This window comes from Balearica regulorum, chromosome 5 (assembly GCF_011004875.1).
Source record: "Balearica regulorum gibbericeps isolate bBalReg1 chromosome 5, bBalReg1.pri, whole genome shotgun sequence".
In the NCBI taxonomy this organism is placed as follows: Eukaryota; Metazoa; Chordata; class Aves; order Gruiformes; family Gruidae; genus Balearica; species Balearica regulorum.
Genome location: NC_046188.1, coordinates 58,949,480 through 58,964,900, shown reverse-complemented (window position 1 = coordinate 58,964,900; position 15,421 = coordinate 58,949,480). Strand labels below are relative to the sequence as shown.

Here is a 15,421-nt window from a genome sequence, read left to right as displayed (position 1 = left end):
AAATGAGCAGCTGTCTTCCAACGAGCCGAGTGATGCTTCCGTTTTCCTTCTCCCTTGCTGCGTGCTGGGAAAGACTGGCTGGCTCTAGCTGTGTGCGCCAGCTCCTGCCTGTCAGCTTTCGACTTTCGGAGGGGCCAGCCTCCACTTGGCCTCCTCGTGCAGTTCCAGAAGAGGACTGCAGAAGCAACTTTCGTCCAGGCTTACCTTTGCTCTCCAGGACAAGCAAAGCAATTCTCACCAACTGTTTTGATCTACCGGAAGTAGCTCTAATTTATTTAAATGAATAGCACATCTGATTCTCTTGTTTGCTGTCTGAAAAGCTGGATCCTATTTTCCATGGCCTCACTCCTCCTTCCACCCCCGCTCTCTCCTCCTTCCCCCAGAGGAGGACAGCGCTGCCATACGGCATAGCAATCCTCGGCGTTGGATGTGGCCAGTTCAGGACAACTGGAAAGGAATTTGAGCCATTACTGGAATTCTAATCTCAGACTCTTCTAGAAAAGAGCTTAACAGCTTTTTGCTTGTCCTCTTGGGTCTGATGTTTGACAGGAAATGAGTTTGAAGGGTTCAGGAGCAGGTCACAGAACTCGCCTTGCTGCCAGCTGCTCTGCCGACCTTAACAGTGTGTTTGCAGAAATTTGATACACTTGCTTATTATTAAAGCCTTTTCTCTGAGAAAAGTTACTTCCAAAGCCAGGTCCTACCAGACGTATTGCTAGCATATTGCATCCTCGCCTCTCTGAATTCTTCTCCACTGACACTTGTTATGACCTAAGACTCTAGCCATGTGAAAAATGCTGTTTTGTAATTCAAGGCAGAGTGAACAATTGTGTTTGCAGGCTTGTTTATGTTTGTCTTTTGCAGCACTTATTCTGTTTGTCCTTTATATGCCCATCTGTGGGATCTCAAAGAAACCCAGATACTTTTCTCATCTTGCATAATTAATGTTAGACTTCATAACATACAACAAATCTGGTCTCGAGAAAGCAATTTTAATGGATGGGCTGACTGTTTCCTGTGTAGCAGCTGAGAAGTATATTCCCAAGCAAATTTAAAAATAAAGCAGCCTCCATACTTTCTTGGAATCCTATTGGCAAGTCAGTGTTGTTCAGACTAGTACGAAGTTCAAATAGGCCATGGAGACTGATCGCATGTCCCTCTTTCTTCACCATGTTTCTGATTTAGAAACTGCTTTCCATATTAAAAATATCAAGCCAGACCAGATCGGGACAGTGTGGAAGCCCAATAATGGTGCTACACTGGCAGGAATATTGCAACTAAAAAGCTATAGCACCTGCTTTGAGAGTGCTACATCTTCCCAAGAGGACAGTTTAACAGCTTTGTATGTTACCTTGTAGAGGGATGTGTCTAGAGAATAATCCTTGTACAGAGCCTCTACTTTGAACCCAGGAGGCTTGCTTTTCCCCTCTTCCTCCTGCCTAAGAAGTTTAGGTGCTCTTGCAAAAATAATTAAGGACATGAAATTAAAACAGCACAAAATATTTAAGACTGATTTGCTATATCACTGCCTATTTTTTTAGCATCTTTGTCTTTTTATTTCTCTCTCATGTCTTCACTTCTGTAGGAATTTGGCTCATCTGCAGCTTCTGCTGCTTTAATACATTGGTCAGTTTGCACTTCAGTTCAGCCTTCTCAAATGTCTGCTGTCGCTCCAGAATCCGTGTGTCCTGGAAAATTAAATGTGTGCAAATACACTGACAAAAACCAGACACATGGAATACAGAAATGTACCATTAGACTTCTTAGTTTAACTGGTGAAAAATCTTCCAGAAATCTTGAACAACAACTGACATGGGCTTGCAAGCTCAAAAGACCTGTCATTCATGGATAACAACTACTTCAGCCCTAATAATTTGTGGTTCCTGCCCCAGTTTAAAAATTACTATGCAGGCTAGTCTACTATTAATGCAGAACTGAATAGTAACCCTCTGATTCAATGGTATGATTACTAGACTTGATAGCACTACCTTTTGCTTCAGCACTACATATGTGCAGCACCTTACAGAATGCAAAGCCAGAAATTAATAACAAGTAGGTTTCTGACTTGAAATGTTTCTGGGCTCCTCGTCTTCCTTAGGGGTTCCTGCTGCCTGTCCTTAGCTGCACTATTTGAGAGGAGATGCTTCTATCTTAACAGGAGCTCACATTTCAATAAAAGAGTGGAAATGTAGCAAAACTATTATATCACTTTTTAGTGCAATGACTGCTGTGAGTATGGGTAAGTAGAATAGGTCATGAATGGCGCAGATAATGCCAAAGCCAGTTGAAGCTTATTGCCTGCTCAGACCTCCTTCTCGTAGGATACAGTCAGGGTTTTCTGTGTAAGAGCTGGGAAGGGGAGGGGGAGAAACCCACCACGTAAATGCAACAACAAAAGCCATCAATGCTCCAACAGTCTGGTCCTTTTGCAAGTGCATCCTTCCCCAAAACCAGAACCAGTTCCCTTGCTGTCGATTAAGGAGCTATAACAAACTGCATATTTTCCCATAAGAGTACTTGGGAACTTTAAAACAGTGAACAAGCTCCTTAGAAGGAACATTCTGTGCACCTCCTTGCTACTGGATGAGACAGCAGTCCCACCTACATGACCCCTCAGGTAAAACCTCTAGACTTCCAGCAGTATAAAGTAGCAACTCAAACTCACATGGGATCCAAGCACTCACTTTCATGCAACGAGTCTTCAGAGTAGAGGACGTGGCCACTAAGAATCACTGACTTTTAGATATTTATGAGCTGCTATCCTTTTCTGTCGTGTAACAATAGTTTTGGATGCTCCCACTGCATCAGGAGAGATGCATTTAGTGTGTGCAAGATGAGAAACCTTGGGGCAGTGTGGGTAGGGAGTAGGCACACTGATAGTGGAGTAAGTATGCACATGACATGCCTCAAGAAACCAGCTATATTAATTCTTTTTCTAGGTGAGATGAAACATGGGACCAACCTTAGCAGCAGGAGTCAGTCTTCGCTTCAGAATCAGAAGAGATCATTTTTTTTAATTGCTGAAGGATGCCTTGTTGAGATAGCCCTAATTAAAAGATTTCCTTCCATAAACGTCAGTGTTTCTAAGACCTGTTTTGAGTATGGACATGGGAGGCAATTTGTGTTCCGTATTTGTTATGAACAATTTAAGTTATAAAGAAATAAATATGTCTGTTAGTACAACAATAATGAAGTTGTAACATACCTCTGCAGTAAGGCTGGACATATCTGGAAGAGCATCTGTTCCAGCTATCCAATGAGGATAAATATTCTCCAAAATAACAAAATCATAAAAACTATCTAAATTAATAAAGTGATTCTGCCTTGAGAATATCATATCCTTCTCATTAAGGAAATGGAAAGCTGACTTGTATTCATTTTAGGTAGACTCATATGTGAAGTATGATGGAGACAACAACGAGACTTAGGCTTGGCACCGAAGTGAGAATGAAGCCAATTGGAGGACAACCAGTTCAATGCTAGAGGAAGAGATGAGAAGAGCGACAAAACCTCATCTCAGTAATTTGATTTACAGCAGGTATATAGTGGCAAAAGTCACAATAGCCTGGTTCTTGGTTAATGGTGACCTGCTGAGACAAGGATGCCTTGCACTGTTCCTTTAGACCCTTGTAGATTGGCCACAGCTTTGCTTTGAGCTTTCATAAACTTGGGTGCGAGAATCCAAAGACTTGAATTCCTTAGTGAAGGGGTGGTCAGCCTTTCTGACTACGATACCAAAGTATCTATGTGGGAGGGGTGACAGGACATGTTTCACTTCTACATCTGTATATCTAAACCCAGAGAATGGATAACCTTCAAAAGTAGCTCTCCAGAGGCCTTATCTCCCCGTTACAGAGGCTGCGATTCTGCTTACAGCTTTACCCTAATCCCTGCCTCATGGGGTGATGGTGTTCTCCTGTGGGTACTGCCTTGGAAGTGTGTCACCCCCACAGGTTTCTCTCTTTGCCCACGTGAACGCAATTCGCTAACTCTTTTCATCATTCAGTTGTTCTGTATCTATGAACTGCAGCTTTTAACTTCCTCTCTGCTGGCTGACTTTTCTCTACATTTTTAGGCAGATTAGCAAAGTATACTGATGAAACAAACATCAAAAAGGAAGTTCAGTCTTGGAAAGGTTAGAGAGAAATGTTTGTAGAGGAGCTTCAGAGTGCAGACAACTACTGACCCAGTCAAGTCACCTGGATGGAACCGCTGAACATAGCTTCACTGCATACAGTATGGCTTTGGGGGATTCTTTTGCTTATGTTTTTGTAGTTTTGTTTTCTTAAAGAAGAACATTCCGTTTTACCACAATGGAGGCTGAGAAACCAGTGCTGTTCTTGACTGGGCCTTTGTTTCAGAAAGTTTATATCAGGGGGAAAAAAAAAAAAAGAAAAAAAAGGAAAAAACCCCACGTGACCCAAAAGATAATAATGATTCCAAGAATCATTAATTTTCCCCTTCTGGACAGAGGCCTGAAAAAACTTGCTTGTGAAGGCATAATTTCAGGGGAAACTCCAACTTAAAGAGTCATCCTTGACTCAGAAGCCAAACAACTGTAAATGATGAATTAAGAGCAGTTTAAGTCAAATCTGCATGTGGATTCTCCTGGGTTTTGTTGTATGCTATCACTTTTTCACATTTACAACAGTGACAAGAACCTTTAAGAGAGCTACTCAAAAATCAAAGGAAACAATGAGCTTGACTGCGCAAAGAGTTATCAAAAGTGCAAGTTCACTGGGGTGGAGAGGAGGAGCAGAACAACACTATTTTCTATTATCACCTCTAGTCATCCTGGGCACACTAACAGTAAATGGGTGGAAAAAATGTTGAAAACAAATGTTGTTTTCTTAAATTGATGGTATTCACAGCAATTCACCCTGAGTGCTGAGGCTGGATGCATTGAGTTTCTACTGCCTCATGGGGTCTGTGATTACCTTAAAGGAAAATGCTGATTAAGTATATTTTTCTGAAACAAACTTGATTCTTCTTGCACAGCCACTTTAGTAATCATCTCCTGTGGCCCGATCGAAAAAATCCAGTGGAGCTGCAGTGGGATTCGTTTCATTGACTTCAATGAGCTCTGGATCAGACCCATGGGGAATGAAGAATGACTTTCCCCTAATCTCTTAAATTCTTCTCCTGTCTCGTTCCAAAGCGATTACAAAACTGGTGAAATGGAAGGAATAGTTTCTCTTGGTCTCGTGTTCTTCATCAATCTTCAGGTTTATTTTAGGCTATAAATTGTCCTAATCATGGATGCTTTCTTGTTTTTGTCTTACAATGTTTAGCTACAGAAGGCCAAAATGCATGTTTACTGCCTTTCTGCAGCTGCTGTTGTACTGAGATTGTTTATCTGCATAGTGCCTGTCTGCTGTGGCTTCTTAGGTATTTCACAATCTGAGAAGCTTAAAACTCTTTAGTAGTCTTTTCAAATTGATAAGAGAAATGAACCACAATGTTCTGGGAAGGAATCTATCAGACTGAAGAAGCTAGGGGTTTTTCTTCTTTTGTGAAAGCATTGCTGAGGGCCAGCGTAATGATGGCAATTTTCTGTGGCTGTGCTGTCTTGAGCTGCTACATGCCCCACTTCATTGCTGGCAGAGCACAAATGTGTGCAGCAAAGGTTTGCTTAAGGGTTTGCGTGAGGGTAGTAATAAGATGCATACAGTGGTTTTCTATAGTTGAACTGTATATGCATAAACATTGTGCAGTGAATACTGTAATTCTACAGCTAAAGTAGTTTTAGCTATGTATCACTGTAACAGTCCAGTGTTGCAGGTTGTTTCCAAACAAGTGTTGGGCTCTTTAGACAGGCTTCCCAAGATGCGTTGCCACTGCTGTGTAAGATCCTGGGACTTTACATACTGTGCATTGTGGCATCCAACTGCAAGATGATGGAATTTTGAGGCTTGGAGTGAAATTTAAATTCCCATGATTCTTCTTATCTCACATCCATCTCGATTTTTGCAACCCAGCCAGCACCAGTTTAAAAACATTGGCAAGCACAGAGATGTTCATGGTGATGAATATAAACAGGCTGTTGCAAACATTCCTGAAGACATGCAAAGTTTTCAGGACCAGGGCAATAAGGGCAGCCAAGGAGAAGTCTGATACCAGGCACACAGAATGCTACCCCTGCCAGGGCAGCCTTGCTCAGTGGAGCATGGTCCATCTTGGGCACTTGGTGATGACTGGTAGCAGGTTAGTTTTGTAGATCTGGGATTATAAATGGGTAAAATGCCCTCTGACCAAAGCGCTCTGGAGGGGTAGCGGAGGATTTGTTATGTAAAGATAGTTCTCCCTTTGACTCATGCTTCTCCATCCTTAAGCACGCCATGAGTTAGCTGCTGACTATCTGTGCCAGGTATAGCAGCTGACTGACTGTCGCATAGAAGCCATGTGCTGCTGTCATGAAGATGTGTTAGGCTGAACAATCCATAACAGGTACTTGCAAGTCGGTGCATTTGTGAGTCCCCAGGTTGTTCGATTTGGATGACCCTGTTGCTTACACTTGGAGCCCCTGGTATAATTCCATAAAGAAGGGCCCACAAAGCCTGCAGTTGCAGGCTGACCCATATTAAGGCATAGCGGTCTTGAACAGCCCCTTGTGCCAAGCTTCCCACAGCCACGCTTGCTATTCTTGGCCTTGTGGCCTCTGGCTGTGTCCCTCACTGCTACTGCAGAGGAGAGACTAGTTTGCCTGTTGTCTCCATGTCAGGCATGTCACCACCAAAATTTACAGAGACTGCATGAGCTCTTCTGCACAACTTTCATGAAAGAACGGGCTGCAGTCTTATGCAACAGATGGGAGGAGGAGGCTGGTAGACCCTGAACACAGACTTATCCTATAGCAATTCAATACACTAAACAAATGCTGCCACGACTGGACTATAGTCACTCATGCCTCTGCTTTAAGGATTAGGACTGCTCATGGAAAAATGTGTGTTGTGCTTTGTTTGGAACTCATCCCGCATGTTAATGTTGTGATGTATAGCCTCCATCCTCCCATTAAGTGTGTGGCTGGAGTGGTGAACATGCAGAAATGCTTTATATGGGGGAGGGTTCATGCTTTGTACAGAAAGAGAAGATTTCTAATAATAAACACATTTTGTGTGGGCGTGTGGCAAGTTGTTTGTTTGCTTGGTTGTTCATGTTTTTTTCTAAAGAAATTATTTGTGAAAGATCATAAGTATGTGTCCTCAGTGCATGCTGGTCATTGAATGCTAGAGATAAACTGTCCTGCTGGTAGGAGTCAGCGTTAAGAGCTCTCCCAGTGCCCAGAATTCTCTTTGCCATCACTTTGTGCAGAAACGCATGGCAGTCCGGGCCAGGCGGCAGCTTGCAGTGTGTCCTGGAAGAGGATGGTTGCAGAAGCAGAGTCTTTCAGAGGATGCCCAGGCTGCAGTCTGCAATCTGTGTTGGACTCAGAATCTGAGTCCCTAGCTGGGTGAAACAGGCTGACTCTTCAACCTCTGCAGCAGCTGCGTCTGTGAGGCCACTTTTTTGTCCCCTGTTTTTGCTTCAGGAACCCTTTCCTCCACTGCTCTGTCTCTTTATTTGCCTCCTGGGATGCCTTTGCGAGCATTTAGAGCATGTCGTCATCTCTGGAGCTCTTCTTTTTCCTACGTAGATTGGACAAGTATTTGCTTAATGACAATAGCAGTCCTGTCCTTAGTTGCCATGAGTTGTCAGCTGTTGGGGGGAAGGAGAAAATGAGCTATTGTAAGAATGATGCTTTCATGCCAACTGGAACAAAGAGCTTGGGTTGCTCCCCCTTCCCCCTTTGTTTCAGCTTTCTGGTTCTTCCCAGACTTGGAGACAGCAAGACATTTTCAAAATCTTTTGTCTCTGAAGAATGAGGAGTATCAGTCTACCTTGAGGAGAGGAGTTTAGAAAAATGCAGTGCAAATCAGACTGTTGTCTGCATCTGTTCTTACAGAGCATGTTGTGGCAATGGGAAAGCAATGGTGCATGCAGAGGCAAGGTGGTGTGTGTTTGTATGTCTGTACTGGCTGTCCTTACTTAAGCAGGTATCCCTTTTCCAAAAGGCATTGGACAAACAGAGCTGTTGCACTGGAGTGGAAGGAGGCCACTGGCTCTGAATGGTACCATCCGTTGTGAGTCACTTTGAGAGAACTGCAGTGCCATGCAATTCTCTTCCCTAAATTAGATTTCCTTAAGGTTGCTCTTATTTTTTTGGTTCTCTTACCTTTCCCAACAACTGCAGTCAGCATGAATTGCACAACAGTTAAGTGACCCAACAGTCCAGAAAGAGGTATGCAAAACCCTAGTTGTGCCTTGAATCATTTGTATTTTTGCAATCTCTGGGTGCTTTTTTTAATCCTCAGCTGCTGCTTTGCCACTGCAGTTAGAGCTTGTTATTTCTGTTCTGTTAGTTGGTGCACCACTGCAGTCTTCAGTTAGGAGGGGAAGAGAGAGTGTTAAAAGGAAGATGTGTAAGCAGCCAGATGGTACATGGCAGAACTGAGCAAGTAAAGTGGTCACTCTCGCTCATCATTAAGGGGAATCTAGAGAGCCTGTACTTTTTGCAGCATGGCCTCTACTTCGAGTGAGTGAGAAGTACTGCCTTTCGCTACAAAAGAAGGTGGGGATAGTGTAGATGAATACAGCAGCCCTTGTAAGCTACCTGGAACCAGGCTGCCTTAGTGATACAACTGGAAGGGCAAGAGGAGCTCTGACACAGTAGAAACGTTCCCACCTTCAGCTCTGTGGTGCATCTTGTTTCTTCAGACCATCTCTTCTCTGGCTGAACATACTGAGGGTGAGGGTTTTAGTGTTATGGTGGTCCTGTTTGGCTCCCTAATCACCTGTAGCAGGGATAGATTTCTTTTGACGCACCTACAAAGTGCTGTGATGTGTTTTATTGTAAGCCTATCCCAGTTCAGGGATCAGTAAGGTTTGGGTTTCTGTGAGCAGTCGGGTCACCAGGGGCTCTGTTCCATCCTGTTGGCCACTGTTGGCACTGTCAACTGGACAACTGCTTTTGTGCATTTGTTCCTCGCAGTGGCTGCAGCTCTGACGTGTGCTGCTGCCCACCTCTCCCCAGAGCAGGGAAACCAAAGGCTTGGGCATTGTGCTGGGCAGGGGCATGAACTATGACTGTTTGCCCTAGCAGGATGGGGAATGCAACATAGCAATTGGGAGATCCTCATGACTGGATCTGCAAAAGAAGATCCCAGCTGCCCATCGGCACTGTCTGTGAGGTAAACTCCGGATGGGATGATAGCAGCACTGTGACACGCCTGGCAAAAATTACGCAGGTTGCTGGGAAACCAGAGGGATGTGGAGTGGGACCACGCTCCAGCTTCACTGGAAGAAAACTGAACTCTCATCTCTCTTATGCGTGACTGCTAGAAAACTTTTAAGTAGCAGCAACAAAATCTGAATTCACAAGCAGTTTTGGGGGGTTTGGGGTATTTGTTATGTTTGTTTTGTTGTTGTTGTTGAAGTGGAAAATTTCTCTGATCAATACATGGTAAATTACAGCTACAGATAAGTCCTAAAAGATGATATAGATCATATAGATCATAGAGTCTACTGACAGAATCCAGGCATGGGGTTATACTGAGGATTTGCCATAGACTGATCATAGTTTAGACTTTATCCACTAGAAGTTTAGGTCTGATTCCTAAAATTGTAATTCGTGCATGTGATCCTTGCTCTCCCTGAAGCCTCATTAAATGTATATTTTGGTAAATTGCTTTATGTTTCTAATACAGTCAACTGACCCCTAGTGCTTAACGGAATTTCTTGTAATAGGAGTGTTGGAGCTGCAATAGGATGATGGATAGCATCAAACTGTAGGACAGCTTGTGAGATGCATCAAATGTGAAGCGAAAATCTGTGCATATATGAGGTACAAATAGCCTCCAGCAATAAAAATAGTTCCCTATTGCCATATGAGTTAGTATGTCACAAAAGCATTAATCAATAGGTTTATTCCAGGAATTATTTTAGGGCTGAAGGGCAATCTGATCATCAGCAGAATTATATTGGTGCTGCCAGAAACAAAGCTGCAAACAGCACAGGAATTTGAGAAAATGCATTCAGTGCTGTATTTGTAATGGATTTACATATTTGTATAACTGCAGAATGAATTAATTATAGTCTCACTGCTTACAATACAAAGAAATCTGAGAAGATACTATTTTGCACTGATGGTGATAATAAATGTGATCTGTATTAAGTAGTTAAAAATTATTTGAGCCAAAATTCCATAAAAATTGGCAAAACATGTCTGGGCAGTTTTTCTTGAAAACTGGCAAGAAACTGAACTAACTCAAGGAGTATTGCTGGAAATCCGTATGTTTAGCTATACTTCTAATGCTGCTGCAGAAAGCCAGGAGGTTTTATACTGGCTTATGCAAAAATATGTAAAATGATGAAACACTACAGGAAACTGAAATTATTTCCCCACCACCTTTACGTTGCTCAATGCAGCTGCCTTGCCAGCCACCTCTTATTGGGGCCAGGAGGCATGGCCACTTTGTTGGCCCCCCTCTCCCCCGCCGGGTTCCTCCATGCTGGCCAGGGCTGAGCCAGGAGTGCAGCAGCCACAGGGTTGTGGTTGCTTCTGGACTGTACCACCAGCCCTGGTGCCTGGGAAACACCTCCTCAATGGCTCTGTTGGTGCTTTCAGGTTGGGGAGGCCAACTCCTGTGGGAGTTTTTGGTATTTCCAAAAGAAGGTGTTTTTTCCCCCATTGACTGAGAGAGGAAGCTTTCAAAATCAGAAGTTTTCAAAACCTTATCTGGATATATAAGATAAAGATATCTCTTAATATATATGTTTAGACCTATATGTATCTGTAAAATAAAGATATCTCTAAACATACATATTTAGAGATGACACTAAAGCCAAATCTACCTTTTTAAGCCCCAGAGCGCCCCTATCCATTTTCAGCCAGCAGACACGCAGCAGAGCCAGCTGCAGAGATAAGTCAGCCTCCCTGCGGCAGAGTGACTGAAACCTCCTGATCTGAACTCCCACAGACTCCCAGCACTTCTGATCTAGATCTGAGCTTGGTGGCACAAACTCGTTTCTAGCACTAGCGCAGATAGCTGAACCACTACAGCAATCGCAGCTGAACACTAGAAAAAGAGTCACATGAGGGAGATGAAAGCCAATGCTAAGTGCTGCGATTATTCTATCAAAACGACTGCTATAAACATGTCTTTAAAAAAAAAAATCCTTAGCTAAACAATGCCATCAGGTGATACTAACGGGTGACACTTTCTAATCTAGGATTGTGAACTGGCTGGCTTTGTGTATGCTTTGCAGCAAACTACCAGGAGCAGAGGGGTAGCTGCACTCGCCAGGCTGGAGGCCCACAAGAGTACAAAACACCAGTGCTGGACAGAGGCTAGCAGCCCCCGGCCACTTGTCACACAAAATTATTTGTGCCAGTACCACCCTGGGGATGGTTTTGCCAGCACCCCAGAAAAGGGCAGGGGCAATGCAGCAGGTAGATGGCACGAGTTACTCCTCCTCAGGGCCCTGGGTGATCCCTGTCTGGTGGCAGCGGGGAACACCACCACCTTGCCATGGGGCTGCAGTGGGAGAGGAGTGTGGGACCAGGCATGTAACGCTGCTCGCTTACTCCATAAATGGGCTTAGCAGAGGTGGATTCAGATGTGGTTATGTAATCTGACAATTATTTGCTGCCAGAGCAGAAGACCTAACCTGTAATTCCCAGGGGATTTTGTAACACCGCTTCCTGTACCTATGCTAGCAGTAGCCAGAGGTTCACTGCAGCCTGTAAAACCTGGCCAGAAATCAGAGTGAATTTTTGGGACCTTGACTGGGATCATTTCTGTGTCATTGCTTGGGATGATAGTTTGAAACTTGTTTGCGTGTCTTTGCACACGCTGCGTTTACGTTGTTTGAGCTGCACTGTCCATATAACAGGCAAGGTGAATTGAGAAGTCTGCCATGGTTTGGTTCAACATGCATGGCTTACATAGTTACAGCTACTACAAAACCAAGAAGTCCAATTATTTTAGTGCTTTGATGGGTGGATGAAACCTACTATTTTGCTGTGGTGGTTTCACTTGCAACTGCTGTCAGCAGTTCTCACGCACTTCACTTGTTTTCTGGAGCCCACCTCAGCAGGAAAAGCCTCTCTGTAATCAGAGATATTGACTGTCCCTTTCAAAGAATTCAAGAAAAGGAGAGGAAAAAGATTTTTCTCACATCACTGACTCTCTTCATGAGACCAGGAGAGTTAAACTCTAAAAAGTCCCTTTAAAATGTCAAGATGATGTCAGGTACCTGTGTCCCACCCTTCTTGGGTGTTCTTGGCTCCACTGTCCTTGACCTGAGTAATTTCAGTGCTATTTGTTTTGAGTAATTTTGGTTTTGCTGCTGCATGTCCCTGTGAATAAGAAACAATGTTTCTATTGGCAGCAGTTAGTTCTCCATCCACCCATGTCTCCAAAAGTACGATAAAAGCTCAGAATGAACTCTCAGTCTCTGACCTTTCCAGCGTGTGTCCCCGTTTTGTCACCCAAGTGGACCAAGAGCAACATTTCATCCTTTAAATGTTTGTGTGTCCATCCTAATGGAAGAAATCCTAAGATTTGGGTCTAGACTTTGAAGATACCTCAGTATTTGGATGTTTAGTTGATGCCACTTGTAAATCCAGCTCCAACTTCTGTAACTTGAGAACTGACTGTGTGAAATCACTGGGAGCTCTGCCTTGCCTATTTAGGCGTTAGAATTTCATACTCATAATTTCCTGGGTTTGAGATTCAGTGTTTCTATTTGAACTAACTTTAAGTAAGGAGAAGCAGGTTATTAATAAGGTTAGCTCTCCAGGGATTATTTTTTTTTTCTTTGTATATTCACATTTCTGGGAACTCCACACTGCAAAACTTTGGACAGAAGGTCTTCTCAGGTTTAAAAAAGCAAGAAGGGTTCTTACAAGTCTGTGGGGGGCATCTCTTTGGCATCTGTACGTTCTTGGCTGTAATCTTCAAGCCTACTGGGAAATGAGTGAGAATCTAGTCTTCTGCACGCAGTGTCAGAATGCCTGCTAGTTTTAAACTTACATTTTTTTAAATCATTAAAATGCTTTCTGTTTAAGAAGAATGAATCTCCCAAGAAGTATGTCTGCTGCAAATGAGAGGATTGCAGTACCCATAAGCTTCTCTAAAGCTTGATGGAAGTTCCCTGCTAGATCTGTAAGCACACTCTGTCAAGTTCTGAGTTATGGAAAGAATCTCTGTTGAGTTCAGATTTCATGACCATTTGTTCCTTGCAGAGACTATAATTTGTTTACACTTCACTGAAATGTTGAATCACTAAATTCATAACATTTACCGATGCCAGTGGCTGCAAAAGGTAGAAGCTGTCACTTACTAGGAGTGTTACTAGACATGTTGGATGACTTTGTGGGATGCCTAGCTTATTTTTGTTCTGCACTGCTACACAGCCATGGTTTTTATCTTGCTATATTCCTAGAACCAACAACAAGACCTGCTCGTGCATCTCCCCCACTCCTCCTTTATGGCCTAGAAAGGAAAGTGTAATGCTGCTGCTGTTCATGGGTGTGCACAGCTCTGTGGTAACAGGGGTGCATGGTGATGGTGACTAAAGGTCCTTCTGTGATTGGGTGTCTGCCGCACTGCATCTTCAACTCCAAGTTCTGCTTTTCTTTTCCTAGACGGGATACTCCCAGTCTACGCTGGAGTAGCTACTTCTCAATGCGTGACTGTAGCAAGATAATTATCTTCTAACGTGAGATTCTTGCTTGTGCTGTGCCCAGGACATAGGTTGTTATTATTACTGCAGAACAGAAAAGCATATATAGAGTATATACCTGTGCAGTGTATAGAAAAAGTATATACGTGAACAGAAAAGTACTGGTATTTTTTGCAAGGTAAGGGAGGCTGGAGTGCTTGTTTCGTTGTTGTATGCTCACCTGGGTCTCGGTTCCTTTTTTTCCTTCCCTTAAAAAAAGACAATAAGAGCCTATATTAGAGAAAAGAAACCCCTGAACTTTTTGTCAGGGTCACATAGTGGTTACACGATAAAAAAGGAATGTATATCCTTGAGCAGACAGTGGTTTACTTGACCTGGTGAAATCTTAGGGCCTGTGATCCCACGAGAATTAGACGAACTGTGAATTGGAGTTTGGACTTTTTCCTATGCATCCATGTTACTTTGGTCAGAGGCTGCCTTCACAGCTCTGCTGCTTCTATGTGACCCTGCTCAAATCCCTAAATTTCTCCATTCAGTCTTCTGCTCAGTAAAATACAGAAAACCTTGATTTATCCCTGCCTTACAGGATTAACATGTGGCTTGTTTGCACTGTGTTGTGTGATCCCCTGATGAAAGCTATCATGTAAACTCTGATAATCTAGCATGCCCATACTGAAAAGCATGCAGTCTGAAAGCGAGAAGACAAGTCTTTCAACATGTTTTGTTTTCAGATTTTGATATTTAACCTTGAGACTTGAAATGGTCAGAAAAGGGAGAGGGTTGGCAAGTGTGTTTCTGGTAGAGATTAACCAGACAAGACCAGTGGAGCAGCTGGGGGGGATCCCAGCTCTTTCCTGTACAGCACACCTAGCCCGAGAGAAAAGTCTGTGTCATGTCAACAAGGAAAGATCTGCCTCCACCTGGCAGCAAGTCCGTAATACTAAACTTGCTTTCTTGCTGTTCTTTCTTTCAGTATTGCTGGTATTTTCTTCACCTTCCTATGAGAGCTTTCTTTTCCAGGCACAAGGAGAGTCACCACTGTGTTCTCTTAACAAACTTGAGATGAGGAAGTAATACTAGAAGTTAGTCTTTTAACAGCACTTAAGAATCCTTCTTTCCCCCCATGTGCGAGGGGAGAAGATGATGTGGGGAGGTTTTAGGATTTTGTTTTGACTTTGATTTGTCAAGGTGTAGAAACTACATGAAGCAGCCTGGGGTTTTAGTTTCATTTGTTCTGTCCTCTGGTTTCATCATTTTGGAAATGTAAACAATGCACAAAGTGTCTTGTTGCAACATCTTCCGATAAGACCAGCATAAAATTGGCTTGGTTACATGATTGTTTCAAATCCCTCTTGCCCATAATATTCTTTCTGATTAAGTAATTCAAAGTTATACATTCAAAGCAAGATGTTCTTGATCTCTCTGGTTGTCATAGTGGCTTCTACCATAGAAAAAATTGTAAGACTTGGCCCACTTTCTGCAATGGTCAGTCTGCACTCCTGCAGCTTGAATATTAGTACAGTATTTTGAAAGAGGCTGATACCTTTGTAATGCTGGGTGAAGTGCTGCAGCAGTACTCCGCTCTTTGGCTTGCCCCAGGACAGGGGTAGGGTGGAGGGCAGGGTCCATACCTACCAGGCTAATTCCGGGATGTGCAGAGAAATGCTCACTGGGCATATTGAGCATGATTCACACC

General features: G+C 43.2%; 1 long non-coding RNA gene across 3 annotated transcripts in view; it reads left to right on the top strand.

The window, feature by feature from the left end:
• The first annotated feature begins 7,206 nt into the window (after positions 1-7,206).
• The window catches only part of LOC142602104 (uncharacterized), a 30,443-nt gene continuing 22,228 nt past the window's right edge, over positions 7,207-15,421 (top strand). For all 3 annotated transcript variants that reach the window (XR_012835796.1, XR_012835797.1, XR_012835795.1), the window contains exon 1: positions 7,207-7,492. This is a non-coding gene — a long non-coding RNA (uncharacterized LOC142602104). The remainder of the gene's footprint in view (positions 7,493-15,421) is intronic.